Source organism: Prinia subflava, chromosome 4 (assembly GCF_021018805.1).
Source record: "Prinia subflava isolate CZ2003 ecotype Zambia chromosome 4, Cam_Psub_1.2, whole genome shotgun sequence".
NCBI classification, from domain to species: Eukaryota; Metazoa; Chordata; class Aves; order Passeriformes; family Cisticolidae; genus Prinia; species Prinia subflava.
The window spans coordinates 7,204,447-7,222,610 of NC_086250.1; the positions used below are offsets into that span (position 1 = coordinate 7,204,447).

The following is an 18,164-nucleotide window of genomic DNA, read 5'->3' on the forward strand; positions in this document are numbered from 1 at the left end:
CTATAAAGTGAACTCCTTGTGAATGCAGTGCACTTGTAAATGCTAAAGCTGGAGTTCCTGAAGCTGCTCTTTCATTGGGGCAAAAATGACTGACAAGTATGACAAGCAATCTGAAAATTGATACTGATCTGTCAGTCTTTGAGACATCCCCTCTTATTTCAAAGGAGTTAATGAAAGCAGATTTTACATTTCTCCCCTCTGTTTAGCGTAGGAGGAGATCTAAATGTGCAATATTTGGGGATTTGTTTTGTTTTGTTTTGTTTTCAGTTCTACTTTGTTCCTGGAATGTTAACAATAGATACTTTTATTACAATACCTTAAAATAATTTATTCCAATACATATTATATGGAAAAATTTTAAATATACATGGGGGATATCCACCACCAGGGACGGCTTAGTAAAGGTTCTGAAAATGTGGGAATTTTTTATAAATAAAAATACAAAATAAAGTTGCAACTGTGTATATATGTGTTAGCTGTATATATGATATATATCTATATCAGGATGATAATAATTGATAAATTTTCTCAAACAGCTTTGGATGTTCACAATCTTGCAAAAACAGAAAAAAGACCCACAAGCTGCTAGCAAAAATAGTTAATATATGTAATTGTGTATTTGATCTCCACATTGCAAAGACCTTTAGATACCCAAGTTTTCAATTTATTTCCCTGGCAAAATTTCAATCTATTTTACACTGACTCTGTGCTGTATAACAAAGGCCAAGTTAAATATTGGATGGGGCTTGGAACAGCCTGATCTAGTGGAAGGTGTTATTGGCCATAGGAGGGGGTGAATGAGAAAAGCTTTAAGGTCCCTTCCAACCCATAGTATTCTGTGATTCTAGGAAATACTACTTATATTGGTGTATAAATATATAGCCAGTGTCTACATTCATTTGGTGGATACATAGTTCTCCATTTTCACTAGAAATATCTATATATTGTGCTTGCTATTCTCTCTGTGAAAGATGAGCTTGAAAATATAAACCAGATAAAACTAATTTTTAGAAGTGTAGTAGTACTCCTGCATATCTGCTAAGCCCTAGGACAGAAATTTGAGAGTTGTGAACTCAGGGCTGCACTGGTTTGAAACCATGGGCCATGCAATAAAAGCAAAGTGTTTTAGCCAATCTAGCCATGCTCTGATGGACAAAGGAACCTGAAGATCCCTCTCGCTTTTTTCTTTTCAAGGATGGGGAAAAAGCAAGGTAAGTGGGGCATTTTTGGCCTCAGCCTGAAGAGGTGCAAGAGGACGTTGTGTCTACAAAGTGAATGGAGAAAGAAAAGCATGTCACTGTTGTTTCAAGTGGATTTATAGAGCTGTGAAAATTAGTGGGAAAAAAATGCATGATATGCTGAAGATTTGAGAGTTCTTAATAGTTTGTGTCCTGTCTTGAATTACGTCCTTGAGAGTGAGATTGTGTGTGGCATTGCTGTTCCAAGGCAGTGGTGCTGTGCTGTGTTTGGTATGGCACTAGGCTGCATTTATGTTCAAAATGCAAACTTAAGCTCAAGTTTTGGCTCTTGAATTGTCTGAATGTCAGCGTGTAAAAAGATAATCCTGAAAATTTCCAGCAGGATGAGAAGAGAAAGTAGGATCTATCCATAAAGAGCTTGTTGGTCAGGCATTCAGGCAGCTGGAAGCCTTTCTGGAGAACTGGAATGAAGAGAGAATTTCACCTCCATCTCCTGCTTCCTAGTGGAGTGTCCAAATTGTCAGCATGTGGAAATAAAGACCAATGAGCATGAAAATAACCAATGAGGGATAAATGATGCAAACTCTAGCATAAGCAGAAACCTGTGGTCATGGATTCACTTGCTGGAACTGGTTTTCTTTTTAAGGCAAACTTTTGCTTTTAATAGGTGATATTTCTGGCTTTCCAATTAGCTCTTGTTTTGCTAACTGTAATCTTACTAGGTGCATATTCCCTTCTTATCTCCTGTGTTGTGCCAGGGGCCAGAGCACTTTCCTGATGGAAAAATCATGCATTTGCCTTGATATCACACTGATATCCTTGAACCTTGCTTTCTGCCAGGCAAAGAGAAAGGGATAGTAGTTACTCAGTCTTTCAGGATAAGAGTCAAAGCTGAAATACCTGCCAAATGAGCCAGTCAACTGAAATGCTTCTCTTCCTTTGTACTGCCCAAGAACATGAGGGAAAAGAAAGTGGAAATGAGAAACAGAAGATTGGCAGTAGCCTTCAGTAGCTCACAAGGACTGTTTTTAACCTTGGAACTGCTTGTGGGTGAAGAGCAGAAGCTGTTCTCTTATAACTGATACTGGCTGTGGCAGTGGGAATGGTCAAGGAGAAAGAGAATGAGGACAGAATTAGGGGGGTGTAAGACTGGAGAAGAGCGTGGTAATAGTGTGTAAAATGGCCATCATATCTGAAGAATCCTGGTACATTTTTCATTATAAGTCTGAATGTGTACCATCTAATTAAACATTCATCAAAGGTTTTGTCAGAGTTAATTTACTCATGTCTGTCTCCCCCCCAAATTAAAACAACGAAACCAAACAGCTAATTCAAAGCCTTCTGTAACTGAAGTCCTTAAAAACATTCCACATGTAGTTTTTTTCATCAAAAAAATACAACAAAGAAATACTTTGCTAGAGTCACTTTATGTCAGCTAATCTCACGTGAAAACAAAAGCTGTTATTACTGCGAGGTCACTGTGAAAGAGAGGTTATGACTGCAGTAAACGAGACATCAGCATTACATGGTGGCTGCTGGGTAGACAGAAGGCCTATTTATATGGCAGGCAGAGGAAGGGAGAAAACTGAGGCATTCAGGGATTCCAATGGCAAAATAGATCACCAGAACATTAAACAGTTCTAACTCAGGAACAATTACAGTGATTCAGTAAGCTTGGGAGATTTGGGTTTGCTTTGTCGGAAGCAGAAGTCAGTGGAGGACAAACAGACTTGACTCAGGAGGAAGAAATCGAGCAAGAAGTTTTTTTGTTTGTGTTCCTGAAAATAGTTTGGGGTTTTTTTTCACTGGTGACTAATACCAAAATTATCTGCTTACAAATCCGAGAATAAAAAGTATACCAGCATTAGAGGAAAAATAAAAACTATCTGTACCTATCATGTCAAGGTTTTTATTTGGGCATAAAATGTCGTTTCAGTGGGCTTGCCCCTTGTACCATTAGACAAGGAGCAAGGGATAGCAGGAAGCTGTATAAGATTTGAACACATACAGTCCAAAAAAACAATTCAAAGAATTTAGGCTCTTAAATCTTGACTTTAGCTTACTCTGTGTGACAGCTCGTCAGGGTATTGATGCTGGTTTTCAAGAGTGCAGAGTGTGAGTGAAGTCTCACACCTTGATTAAATATATATGTGTAAGGACCAAATAAAAGCCACAAAACAGTAAAGCATTTCTGCATGAAGATTTCATTATTTTCCCCCCTTTTTAAATATTAAACTTGGTAAGTCAGATGAGCTTTGTGACTACATTATTAACTTCTGCTGCTTTCACACCTTGGCTTTTCTTGCAGGAGCACTACTGCAGTGATCTAGATTCTTAAAGATACGGGCTGATAGTTATGGTTTGAAGTTTGCTTCCAGAGCAGTGGCATTTCTATTAAAATGTAATTGCTCTGTTGTCCTGTACTCTGTTCCATGAGAAGGATTTTTCCTTCCCAGAAACTGGTGAAAGTTTCAAGGTTTCTTCTTTCATGTCCATTCTTGTTCTTCACTCGTGTGAGAATCAAATCCTTTGTACTAGGAATAAGAAAGTGTTGCGTTGCTGTTAGCTGATAATTGTTGTGTTCTTCACTTCCAAACAGCTTCTAATTTGTTCAATCATTCTAACTTCAATTTTTTGCAGTAATTGTTGCACTGACATCAAAGTGGTTTGGTCGAACCTCATGTGGTCAGTGAGGTTTTTTTTTGCTTTGGCCTAAAAAGGATTGTAAGACCTTGTCCATTAAAGAGTGTTTGTCAAAATTGCTATTGCCGTGTAATTACATGACAAAACAAAACAAATAGGTTAATGTAGGTTAATACTGTGGGTGCTTGGTCTTATGTTAATGGGTTTTGGTTTTTTTCAATATAGCTTAGTTCATTTACTTGATATAAGCTAAACACAATAAACATAATTTTACCCTCAGCAAAACTATTTGGGCAGGCATTTGCAGAAATTTTGCTGACTTTATTTCAAGGACACCTTAAGTGATTGGTAGAACTGGGTGCATAGACAAGCCTGCTTTCATCCTAATCCCTAGGAACAGAAAGGCAAATTATTCACTGATATCAACAGGAGTTGGATTGGAATCCTCACAAAAATCAATCTGACTCAGTCCATTTGTTGGTGGTGTCAAAGCAGCTGAGCAGATATGGAAATTATGTAAACCCATGTAAATGACTCCAGGGTACTAAGCAATAATTTCCATACTTCAGGTGGGTTGAGAGGTGCTTCCCACAGGTAAGGTTTAATAGATGTAAAGCAAAATAGATGAATAGAATGGCAGATCTAATATTACTCACATTTTAAATTGTTTAAGAGTAGAGCTAAGATTGCAGTTCTGCTCATTAAATTCAGTACTAAATTAAGTTTGATGGGTTTTTTGTGTGGATTGTTTGGTTTTGGTTTTGTTTGTTTTGTTTTGGGGTTTTTGAGTTTGTTTGTGGGTTTCTGGTTTGGGGTTTTTTTGTGTTATTTTTTTCTTTTTCTTTTTGAAAGAAAGGGACAAAACTCTACCTGTTTATATCCCTTTGAAAGAGACCAAAAAAAAATCTCAGCTAGTATAGATGTTTTATTTTCCATAGGCAAAAATTCACTGTATTCCAAAGAGAACAGTAAGAACCATGGCAAACCATCTCTCTCCCCACTGGGTCAAGGAATCTCGTGACTCTGTAGCTGCTGAAGGCAGTGGTAACCTGTGATTCCAAGTGCTCTGTTTCATCCAGGCCCACATGGCTCTGATCCCTGGTTGTGGCAGTACTACTGCCACATAAATTGTAACCTACATCCTTCTTCTTCTGTCACAACACTCTGTCAGTGATTATTTTCTTTCCTGGATAAAATTTCTGGTCAGATTATTCATTGGCTTCAGAATTTTCCATCCTAAAATCAGTATGGGTATGTAACATTTTGCTGCAGTCGTGGTCTAAGGCAACTTTTGTACCTCTTGGTAGATTTGAAAATCTGCAAAGTCAGCAGTCTGGTTATTCAGTGCAGTGCCTGTACCACTTCAGATTGTGACTATTTTTCCCTTTAGTAAAATATCAGCTCAAGAGCTGAGGCTGTTCCTTTTTCTGAGACTCCAGCTGCTGTTCTGAAGAAAGGCAGTAACTACAAGGCTGTTTCTCTACCATGCAGGAAAGTACCAATTCTTTCCAAGGTATTTTAACAGTGTAAAGAATGGCTAAACAGGGCATCCTGGGAATTGTATGTTTAATTCATTCCTTTCCCTGTGTCTACTTTTCTTTCTCTGAAAGACTTACAGATTGCCTTCCTTACAGGTCAGAGAAGGGTTCAATGTGAAAACCCCTGTGTGTGCTTTCAGCACTGCACTCACTGTAGGAATTCCCTGTCGGAATTCAGTTTGCTGCCTGTGGCTGACATGCCCAGAAGGACACGGTTCAAGTGCTTTCACAGCCTTACTGTTGAAATTCTGATAAGTCATTAAACTTTGGGAGGTTTTTTATTGTTTTATAGCAAGCAGGTGTGACTCAGCAATGCTTTAGAATCCAAAGTGCTGAACACAAGATGCTTATTTTTATATACTCACCTCTTCTTTGGTACTCAGCCATCACATCTGAACAGACACAGATACTTTACAGGGAGATGGGTAGGAGGCTCTTCTTTCCTGCTTCACTGACCTGGAGTATCCATTAGGCTTTTCTTGAAGGTGATAGATGTCCTAATTTCTCATCAACCACCCATTCAAATATCTTTCTTAATGCAGGCAGGAGAGCTTAATTTTAGAATATTAGGTGATCTGGGGTTGTCTCAGTTTTTCGGAGGTGGCACAGGTGTGGCACAATCTTTCACCAAAGTTCTGTTTTGCTTCAAAAACCTGTTTTGCTTCAAAAAGGTCTTAACCTTCACACCATTGTAGTGATTGTGGAAATGGTATTTGCCCTGTGCAAGGCACTTGTACATGCCCTGTAAGCCCTTCACCTACTGAACAAGAAAAACAAGCTCTGTTTTCACCTAAGAAAACTCGTGGGGTATTTTGTGCATCTCAGAACATTTACCTCAGGCAAGAATAGCGTAGCAGTCGTGCCCAAGAAGTAATTTTCTCTTGAAATTAGGTGTACATGCACATATTGTCCCCTGAATTGCTTTGAGATGCCCTAAAAAATACTCTGCTTTTCCTTTTCCACTTCTTCTCTGAGGCTTCACAGAGCCTGTAACCTCCATTGGACCTTGACAGAGAGGACTGTGTATGATTTTCTGAAGTGTCTGTTTGCCTTCTGCTGGGTGGCTGAGACTGAACTCCCTCACTGCTGGTTCTCCAACATCAGCCTCCTCTCTTCTGCTGAGGAGCCAGGCACCAACATCCAAATGCATCTGGAAAACAGTGCTTTTATTTATCCTGGTAAATTAAGAGGGGCCATGATGCGGGCGACTCAGACACTGGATCTCCATTGCATGTCTTTAAATGTTAAGTGTGCACTCTAGCACAATTGGAGTCCATGCAATCTCTCTCCTAAACCATCCTTGAGAATATTTATCCTGCCAAAGTTCAAGCTTGTGGGCTTTAAGACCATCTGTCCTGTATGTAGGAACTTAGGGGAGCTCTTCTGCTCACTGTTTTGCCAAGTTCGGATCTGAAGGGCACCTTTGTTTTCCTCACCCAGCTGCCCCTGTTGGCACAGACCTGAGCCTACTTTGTGCCCCTGTTGGCACAGACCTGAGCCTACTTTGTGCCCCTGTTGGCACAGACCTGAGCCTTACTAAATTCTACATACTACTGAATTCTAAAGCCAGTGGAAGGTGGTGTCAGGAAGGGGCTGTTCCTCCCACCACTGCTAACTCATGCCAGTCTAAGTGCTGTCTAGCTGCTAATTGCAAAACTCACATTTCAGGAAAAAAATCAATACTGTTTCAATGTTTAGATTTAATCCTAATTGTCTTCTGAGTAACAAAAGAAAGGGTTTAGAAGTTTAGAAAATGCTGTATCTTTGATACGTGCCTGGCAGGTGTTCTGATAGGGATAGTCCCATCAGCAAGCAGCAGCACCACCTCACCCAAATGAGGATTCCACAGCAGAAGTGTTACCTGACAAAACCAAGGGACCTGGCTGTTCCCTGACACTGTTAAAGTATTATGAAAAGTTTAGGGGAGAAAACGACTGTTGCTCATTTTCATCCTGCAGGACTGTTGCTTTACTAAATGTGGCAGGGTTTTTTGTTGTCTCTGTAATTGTCTGGCTAAGGACCAGATTAGTCACTGAACCTAACTTTGCTTTTGAACTACATTCATACAGGCGTCTTTAGGGTCAAGCTGACTCTGTAGGCATGGTTTTTGTCTTGTGCCTTTGGGAAAATGAAGTTTGCAGAACTGTTAGTTAAATCTGTACTTGCAGGCCACCTGTGTGCTGGTGGTGTTTGTCTCTCTTAAAGTTTAGAAATTTGTTCATTGTAAAAGGCTTGTAAGTTTTCCTGTATGTTTTCCTTCAGTTTGCATTTAGTCTAGGTCATCTTATGCCAGTAAATCCTATTCTGTAGTTGCTTTAACTTTGGAAGAAATGCATGGGTTTGGCAAGGCAGTACAGTTTCTGTACCACTGCCTTCACAGCTTTGCAGCAATAAAGCTTCAGTCTGTGTTTTCAAGGGCTACAACTGGACTTAAAAGGTGAGATAAATAGCAGCATAACAAAAACAGGTGCCTTACAGATTTCTCTGTCTTCATCATCCCCTTCCTCTTTCTCATATGCTACCCTGGAAATAATAAAAACAGTCCTGGAAAAAGGTGTCCGCACGTTGGATTCAGGGAATCCCCTCAATGTTAAGCATGTTGAAATTGGGTTAAATCTGACGAACGACATCAGAGGTTCAATAAAGTTTTGCAGTGTAAGTGCAAATCAGACCAATCTCTTATAAAGGCACACATCCCCCAGACAGATGTGTGAAATTCAGCTACCTACAGTGCTTTGGGAACTTGTTTCAAACTGCTAAGTCCAAATAGGATATATGCTGAATGAACCATAACTTGAACCAAATATGTAATATTAATCATTCAATGAACCAAAACAGTATCCCAGCCAGTGTTGTTAAAGCTCTCTAGAAACACAAGGGAACTTAAAATTCAGGTGATCGTGGAGCAGATTTTAGTTGAAAAAAATGCCAGAACTTGTGACCACTCACTGTTAATCAGATAATTTAAGAAAGAAACCCATACTGATATTTTAAAAGCAAAGGCTTTAGTATTGTTTAGTATTTGCATAGCAGCATCTTTCTATTGTGCACCCCCTAGCCCAGGATAGGCATATTGTGATTGGGCCAGTAACAAGTGGAGGAGTTCTACATGAGCCTCTCTCAGTGTGGTTTTCAGGGTGCTGGTGGGCATTTTCCCATATCTTTAACCATATCAGTGGTGCCACATCACACAGGCACAGTGATGGGGCACCTTCTTGTGCGTGGAGCTCCTTGTTATTTCTATACTTCGAGACCATGTGAATAAAGGTCACAGAGCAAGGCTGCTGCTGCTGCAGTGATCAGCATCTCATGTTCTCAAAGGGCTTTCTGCTCTCCTGGCAGTCGGACAGGAATGGTTTCTATGACATGAGCTGTGTAATGCCAAAGTAAGAGTTACATTTCACTTTGGAAGTGAGCAGCATGAGCTGCAAGTGTGGAGGTCCCATGCAAATACCACTTCTTACAACACAAGCAGTGCAAAGAAGGAGCAGAGATCCTCATGCAGCTGGCATGGCCTTGGGGGCTCTCACATGCACTGACTTCTGAAGATGAGCATTTGTTACTTTGGACCCCATCTAAACGTTTTCCTTTGATCTTAGCTGGACATTCGTTGGTAGTTTTCAGTAGTCAGTGCAGATGTTTGGGTGAAACAAATCTGTAACAGGGAGTCCATGGTAAATACTTCTTCAGATAAGGTAAAACTGCCTGTTCTTATTTTCCAAACCAGGCAAAGACTCCATCAGCTCTTCTGCTTGAGCTCTCCTTTATATCCATGAGAATGTATAGAAGCTGAATGTCTCTGTGACTGCTTTCACACAGAGGCGTATGGACCATAATTTCTGTATATAGGTACAAGATTTGTAAAGCTTTAAACTCCTGGCTAACACAGTAATGCCTGCAGTGCCAATTCAGAGAGATAGAGTGCTGCAAAAGTGGAGAAACAGTGATGCCCTAGGGTTGTAGAAAGATGAGATCACTCAGGGATGTGATGAATGCTAATACTATGTGAATGCTGATGACCACACCTTCCCAGGGCAGAATCATTTGCTGAGCTAAAGGGAAAAGTTTCTGAATACAGCTTCTAAAGCTGCAAGTATAATTTGTCCACGGACAGGTTCATTCTTGTTTGGCAGATTTTTTGAGTGCTCAGCTTGAAGAGCAAGAGAACCCAAGAAAATCAGCATTTAGAGAAACAAAAAAAAAAACAAAAAAAAAAGTACATAAAAATTATGAATCTTAATGGCCTTGCAGAGATGCACATAGCAGTGGGTTTGTTAGAGCTGCAAGTAGGAATGCCAATAAAGAAGATACCTTACAAATGAATATAGGAACAGGAGCATTGGCAGGGAAAAAAAAGGTGTAGTTTTGTTTTCTATTTTACATGGATATAATAATAAAAGACAAGCAGAAAATTCAAGGTTGTAGTTCTAAGAATTAAGATTTTGGTGAATTTATTCAGTGGCTTCAACCCAACACTAAATGTACTTTGAGCCAGAAGGTGGAACAGGAAGGACTGAAATCTGGGTTGTGAGAGGGAAAGAAACCCTTTTGGTTCCATGTGCAAAGGGATTGCAGTGCGGGAGCTGAGACACAGTGCCATGATTTCCTAAGGAGCACCTTGACCAAGTGCAGGCCTGCATTTTAGCTGGTAAAGTATAAATTTAAACCTGGAAACACATGGAAAAGCCTAGAGAAGAAACCAGATTACTGAGATCCATCCTATGCAGGGAGAAGGAAGAAGGTGTCAAATGTGGGATTGAAATGGCAGCTTGGTGGCATCACTGGAAGAGGGGAATGCTGATGCTGGTGAACTCAGAGTTGTTCTTTGCCATGAAGAGTTACATGAGCATTCAGGTGATAGAGGGGACAGGCATTAAGTGATGTGCTATATCCATAATGTGGAACTGAAGGAAGACTGCAGGGAAAGCATGCAAAGCTGTGAACCATTAATGTATAGATTAACAGAAATTGAGGCCGAAGATGTTTTAGGAACAAGTCTTTTATTGGTTTTCCTCTATTTGAAATCAGCCTGCAACTGCAGTTACAGAAACCAATGTAAGATATTTTTCATACAAATACTGGTTCATCAAGTTTCCCTCACCTTGCAGGTGAAGTAAAGAGATTCTCTTTGCCTCTTTGACTTCAATTAGTTTAGGTTTTACAGTAGTTTCTGAGGCATAAGCAGTAAGGTTTTCTCCTAAATATATTCCTTCTTTTTATTTAAAGAGCTATAAGCAGTACTTTTCATGCATTAAATATAATTTATTGACTAGCTTGAAGAAAAAGTACTGCTTGTCCAATGAAATGTGTTATTTACCAGTTGCTGTCTCATTAAATACTCTGGCTTGTTTCATGGTAGCTCTTTGCTGCTGAACTTCTGAAAGATAACATGAAACATAACAGGAAGCAAGAGTGTGCCATTTTTTTTCTTTTTTTTCTTCCCTCAGAAGTGGAGTCTGTACTTCTATTGCTCTAGTAAAGCAGTGTTTGTGTGGGGTTATTTATAATTTAACCAACACAAAAGTCTATCCAGCTCCTCATCCACACGTGGCCTACATGACTCAAATAATTACTCAGTTAAATGCCCTATTTAAAGATAAGAGAAAAATGAGTTGTGATTTTACAATACCTCATCAAGTGGGCTATGTTTTTAAAAACAAATTGCCATTCATTTATTCCATGGTTGTTTTACTCTGATCAGTTCAGGAAATGAAAAGGTAATCTTAAGGTTCACATTTGTCAGAGAGTTCTAGGGCTCATCGTGTACATTCTGCAATCCCCAAATTGTTTCCTATTTCCTTTCTCCAGTAAGTCTTTGAGTGAATATTCTTTGTGGAATTGATTTACGTTATTCATAGAGATGTGAGGGAAGCATCATACTAAAGGTATGAAAATGAAGGGTGAAAGAAAAAATTGTTCAGTTCTACTCTCTCATTTGTGTAGGTATATATGATTCTGTAATACTAAGAGAAAATTAGAATGCATTTCTGAGACAGAAAATTGCTTCTAGTGTGGGATAGCATTCAAAATTCATACTGGTGGAGTTCCTTCTATGCACTGTGCCTGACAAGGTTTCAGTACAGAACAGCTGGCAAGTGAACACACATTTTTAGGTACCTTTTTGTGCAGCAAATATGGGGTGTAGGAAACCAGCAAGAAATTAAGTTAAATGAAGAGCTATGGGATTTCAAATTTCCCCGTGCTTTCAAAGGCTGTGATTGTAGATGTGTATATTAAAGAGTTCTTCAGTTTGATTCAGGGTAATGATGTATGTTGCTACCTGATACACATTTGCAGTAAAAGAAGGCTCAAATTCAGATCAATAAGAAACCAGTTGACCTCTCTATACTTACACGCTTTTTCTCACAAACTGAAAATTTTACAGTTCCAGTTTTCAAAAATATCCAATCAGTTCTTTGTGGTAGCCATTGCCAGGTGAGAGGCACTAAGTGAAGCCAGCATTCCAGCTGTCTTAAAAGGAGAGAGAGTTTTTTAATAACTAGTTTATACCCACTGGAACCTCATGGGTAGAAGTTCTCAGGCAGTTTAGGATGAAATTACAGTGTTACATGGTGGCTCCCCATGAGCAAAAATGACTGTCACTAGAGCTGCACTCAATGTTTGCTCTTACAAGTGTTTCTACGTATACACCAGCAGTTACCAGGATTTTGAAATCAATTTACCTTGTGTTTGTAAACTGTTTCATCCTGTATGGCATTTTAATCTGTCCATGTCTTTCGTACTAAAGCATCCATCAGCACTTGAGGGGAAAGTACAACAGTCATTACAATGTTAGAAATTAACCATGTGAGTTAACTTCAGCAGTTGTAGTTGGAAGAGCAGAGACAGGCTGTGAGGTGTTGGATTTTTAAGCAGCACTGGTAATTAATAAAGACACAAAGCAAATTACTGCTTTGTGTCTTTAACAAATAAAACATCTGTGATTGTGAGAACAGTGCCCATGCTCAGCTGAAGTGAACATGGCCTAAATGGTTCTCTTTGTACTGGGGATGACTTTGTGGGACAAGTCTTTTAACTGAGAGTCACTGGGACATTTTCTTTAAGTGTTCAGCATCTTACTGTTAAAAGTGATGTCTTAGGGCTATATAGAGATAATGATTTGAGGTCCACATCATTAACCTCTTCCGTGAAGCTGAAGCCACATCTCAACACAAAATCACTGCCAAGCTGAAACCATAATCCTTTCATGAAGGTTGTTTCATGCAGTTTTCTGGAAAGATCCGGCCTTACCGGGACAAGCAGGGGCTGCTGTAATGTCCTAGGAGTAAAACAGTGTCTTGGCTTTTCCTGTGTGTGAAAGAGATTTTGTATAGCAATAGGTGAAAACTGAAAACTCATTTCAGTGTGTTTCCTACTTAATGGCCCTGCTGTGAGTGTGGCTGTAGCACTAAACCTGGGACGTGGAGGGTGCTGTGTGATGCACAGCAAACTTCAGTAGAACAGGTTCTTTGTAAGCTGATCTCTGGTTTAAATTGTCTCCCTTATTCTCAGCAGAGGCTGGGAGATGTTACTGCAGTTTTCTGTGAAATTTTGAGCAGAGGGGCTGTCCATGGAGATACTTCAGCAATTTAAGATCTCAGAAACTTTCTCCACTTTGGAATGGGGTGTGGGTGTGTAGGAAAAATCCTGGTGGTTGAAATTCTCTGATTTTAGGAAAATAGAAGGGCTTCTGTTAAATTGGGTTTGTTCTTAGTTTGTTTGAACTATTCTTTAAAAAAACAACCTAAATCCCACCATTCTTTATCAATCAGATGCTTTTATTTCCTGTTTTCCTTTCCCATTTGGACGTTTCTCAGACACTAAACACGTTTTCAGCACTTGCAAATTGAAATGTTTGATGCTATTTATGAAATAATTTTTTTTCCCGGAGTCTGTTAACAATCAGGCTTTGGAAAGGCATTCTTGTCAAGTAGCAGTGTTAAAAATTTTGCTTACATTGATACACAGAGAATGCTGTCTTACGTAGTTTGTTTCCAGATCTTCCTATAGCAAATTTTTATGACAGCAATGTAAACACACCTATAGTACAGCAGAGGAAGACTTCTGACAATACGTTTAAATAGTGCACATTTTTCTAAGTATAACTTTGTCTGAAGTTGACTTCCCACAGATGTAAGTGGAATTTAATAAAACTTTTGTTTAAAAAAAAAGCTTCTGGATAAACAGGATGTATACAGCAGCATATACAGCTACATCTCATTTAGATTCTGCAGTAACTCTTTCAGTCATGACATGAAACTCTTTTATGCTGTGTATCAACTATGCACTATTTTATTCTGGAAAAAGTGGAAAAGTGGAAAGACAATCCAAAATTTTAAACTCAAACCGTAGCCATTGATCATGATGCAGCTAGTGTCCCCAGTGTATTTTAAAATAAGGTTATATATAGGAGAAAAGGAAGATGAGGTAGAAAGCTAGAATAAAGTTCATGTCAGTCTTTTGTAGGTTTGCAGAATCAAAATTAATTGACCTTTACTTGTTTATAAATAATTGCATTACTCTGACTGTAATTTAAAAAGGGAGTTCAAGACAGTTCACTCTCAGATATGGTTTTCCTCAAGTCAGGAGAGCAGATACCACAGTGAATGTCCAAAAAGTAGTCCTTCTAATTTCCCCAGGACTTACAGGTGATACAGGTGGGAGAATGAATTATTTTAGTTACTTGTTTATCAATGCAACAGTGATTTTATAAATTTAAATTGGAAAAAAGGCTACTCAGAGCCTACTGATAGTGTCAGACATTTGGAAAAGCTTTGTGTGTTTAGTAAGATCAGCTTTCTCTGTCTTTATACTGCACTGCCCATGGTATGGTCAGTTTGTCCTTACCCTGATCAGATGTGCTGCAGGAGCCTGTGGAATTTCATGCTTCTGCTGAAAGTTTCCATTATGTTGTGCTGCCTCTAGATACTTGACTGTACTGAGCAAGGGTTTCAATTACCATCTTCATGCCATGACATCCAGATGTTGAGAATTTATTTCTGTTCACGTGGAGAAGCAGTCTTGGAAAATGCTTATCAGATGGTCTCTATTACAGATGTATACAGCACCTACCAGCAGAAATAAGAATGCAGTCTCAAGAGCATGCAGGTATTAACCTTGCTAAAAGAAAGTTGAGTGTGTTTCTTTTCATCTCAGGCAATATCTCTGTGAAAAAGGGCTGTAGAAATTAATTTGGATTAAATAAATGCATGATTTTATATAGAAATCATTCTAAAAGTACGGACATTTTGTTGCCATGAGTTTTTGTTTTGAGAGCTTTCATTATCCATCTGTAATTCTGCAGCAGGACCACCACATTCACATTGGTGGTTAGCATCATACATATTGGAATATTTTCCTGAGTTGCAGTGCGTATTGTAGTCCTTAGCATATACATGTCAGACTCAGTTAATATTTAGTGTTTTGGAAGCAATAGGAAATGGCTTATTTGTCTTAATTTTTTTTCCCAATTAGATTCATAGTGCAGTCGTATCTTTAAAATAACCTCAGCAAAGCAGAACTGACCACACGAGTCTGAAAGGCTCATGAGTGAATACTGAATTTGGCAAGTGAGGGTATAAAACAACTGGCTGGTTTGTCCTTATGGATACATCTGTCCATGCATGCACACACTCTCCTTTGTGGCTGGATGTCAAGGGAAATGCAGAGCAGCAGAGCTTTGCACAGTGCAGGTGAGTGGGCTCTGTCTGAGAGTTGAGAGCATTTTTTGATGCAGCCTCTATGCTGGTTTCAGTGACAAAGCCTGGGCTGGTGCTTTCTGCATACACCAAACTTGTGGATATGGGCCACTGAGTAAATAATAAACATAAAGACACAGTTTGGAGGGAGGAAATGGTGGCTGGAAACAATCAGTATGGATTTACCAAGGTTATACTCATTGCCTTCTAGGATAAAACAGCTGGATGAGGCTGTGGATGAGGAAGAGCAGTGGATGTCATTTATCTTAACTTCAGGAAGACTTTTTGGACAAGGTCTACAAATATTCTTGTGTCCAATTTAGAATTTGGATGGGGGGACAAATCAATGCATAATTAGTGGCTGGCTGGACTGGCTTAGAGGGTGGTGATTAATGGCTCGTGCTCTCGCTGAGGTCTGTGGCAGGGGGAACACCACAGGATTATTTTTGTCCAGTGTGACGCCTTCAGCAGTGCCCTGGAGAGGTGATAGAGATGTGCTCGTGAAGTTTGTAGATGACACTAAATTAGAGATATCAGCTGATAGACCTGAGGACAGGGCTGCTGCTCAGAGGGACCTAGAGAGGATGGAGGGATGAGCCAGCAGGAACCCTACAGAATAAATACAACGTCATGTGCTTGGGAGGGAAGAGTCCTCCTGCAGTGGTGGAGGCTGGGGAGCAGCTGTGAGGGACAGCCCTGGGTGTTGGCAGAGAGCTGAGCAGGAGCCAGCCCCGTGCCATGGCAGTGATGGTGGCCAGCAATATCCTGGGCTGCTGTGACACAGGCTGCACTGACAGGAGCACAGTCAGGAGGCTGAGGCAGGAGATTATTCCTCTTCAATACTGTTCTTCAAACCTCATCTAGAAAGCTCCAGGCAGTTTAGGGCCCTTCAGTATGAGAAAAGCGTTGATGAACTGTCGAGCGTTCAGTGAAGGGCCACCACAATGGTCAGGGGGCTACAGCTTTTTTAGGAGGGGAGGCTGAGGAAGCTGGTTCTATTAACCAGACAAGAGAAAGCTTTGGAAGAAATGGGGTTTTAATAACAGCCTTCCAGTTTCCAAAGGAAGTTACTGAGATTATGGAGTCCCAACAGTGAAAGATGAGAGGATACAAAGGCAGCGAACGTAAATTGAAAGAGGCTCAGACTGAATGTAAGGAAGAAATCTTTCATGAGTTCAGTCAAGCAAGCAATGGGATATGTTGTGCAGAGAGTTTGTGGAAGCCTCACATTTGAAGGATTTCAAGACCCACCCAGATGAAGCCATGGGCTAAACTAGTGGCTGTCCCTGCATTAAGCAGGAGGTGGGAGTTGAGACCTCCAAAATCAGTTATACTTGGATTCTGTAGTAACTGGTTGAAATGTGTACAGCTGTACACAGCTGGAAAGGAATTCTACTTTATCATTCTTTCTCTGTGCTGGGGAGGTGTTTCTTGAAACCTCCTGTTGTTGTGTAATACATGAGCAATACATACCAAGAATGCTGTAACAAAGAGGTTCAGATGGCAGAAGGTTTAAACCTGGAGCCACTTTCTACACCACAGGGCATGTTCAACACAAATCCACACCTTGGGCAAAGCTTCAACTTTCCCACAGGCAAGAAAAATGGATCCCATCTTAGGGTGAGGCCAAAGAGCATCCTTCCCTTTCTCTCTTCCTCCTTCCCTCCCTGAATTGCTCTCCTGATTTGTATATTTTAACTTGTCCTTCTTTTTCAAAATCTGCATCTTTTAGTAATTTTCAGTATTTCTAAATTTAGAAATTCATATATATTTTTCAATTTTTTAATGGAAAAATGTAGCGGAAGGTGCCCTTTTGCCAAAGTAGAATGGAAAGTACAGCATGTTTTGCATCTGAGATCGCTGTGATGGTTGTAAAATTTAGTAATGTGTATAGAATTTTGGTTTAGTTCAGATGTGCTTTCCTTAATTTTAGGGGTATTTTCTACTCTGTCTTTAAAAGGAAAGAACACCTCTTCTGGAATACAGCTCCCATCTCTTTATCTGTTCAAGTGCATTGCTAAACTGTAACTAAAAGCATTTCTGTAACTAAAAGCTGACAGGATGTTATTTAACTAGCAGCTTATCTTTTTACAAGAAAAATAACCCCCCATATATTTCTGGTTAGATATGCCACTTTAGAAGGTCTCTTTGCCTGATCCAGTGCCCACTGAAACATGGAATTTGGGTTTTTTTCCCCATTGCCTTCAGTGAACGCAATTTCAGCAATCCAGAATTAGGCATCTTCAATTTTCTTTATCTGGGAAGCAACACAAAATACTTTTTGGACATAAATCAGGATAGATATCTTTGATTTTTTGTGTCCAAGAAAATGAAAGCAGCAGAAAACAACCTGATCAGATTACCTGGACCAGTGCTGCTAAATTCTTAGCAGGCTTGTATAGAGGATAGGAGTGAACCATGTCCAGGTGACTCATCACAGACTCACCACAAGCTCTACAAGGGTTGTCCAAGAAAGCATCTGATTGACTCCTTGGCAACACCAAGACTGGACTGCTAAGCTCATTTCACATCTCTCCACATGTCTGTGATTAAGAAAAAGCAGTGCTCCCACTACAGTGTCCATGTCATGTTTCCATTTCTGTCAGTCAGACATTTAGAGGAGAATGGGAAGTGTAAAGAAGCCTGGCAGCCCAGATTTCCATCTAGGTGATGGAAGAGGTGGAGACACTTTAATTGTAGCATCATCCCTGCACAAAGATTGAGACTCAAAATATTGCCCTCCTGTATTCAGCCAAGGCAGTGGGTTGTAAAGCAATCCACTTGAAAATGCCCTCGACACATCTGGCTGCCCAGGGGACTCATCTGACCTGAGCAGCAGATGGAATCAAGGCATCTCTGGAATGGGTGGGCCACCCTTGTGCAAAACTCAAATCCTTCACGTGACCAACTGCACTGGAGAGATTTAAGGGAGTGCTATAATTTTTAGATTTTGTTTCCACCATTGTATAAGAAAAATGTTTCCATGGAATCAGGGCAAAGAATGAAATGCCTACAACTGGAATTTTGAAAATAATAATTTAGTAGTTCACTTTCTGAGTTTTTCATTATTAAAAGCACACAGAGCT

At 39.9% G+C, this 18,164-nt stretch overlaps 1 protein-coding gene across 1 annotated transcript in view; it reads left to right on the plus strand.

The window, feature by feature from the left end:
* The window catches only part of LOC134549262 (uncharacterized), a 105,875-nt gene that overhangs the window by 68,005 nt on the left and 19,706 nt on the right, over positions 1–18,164 (plus strand). The window lies entirely within an intron of this gene.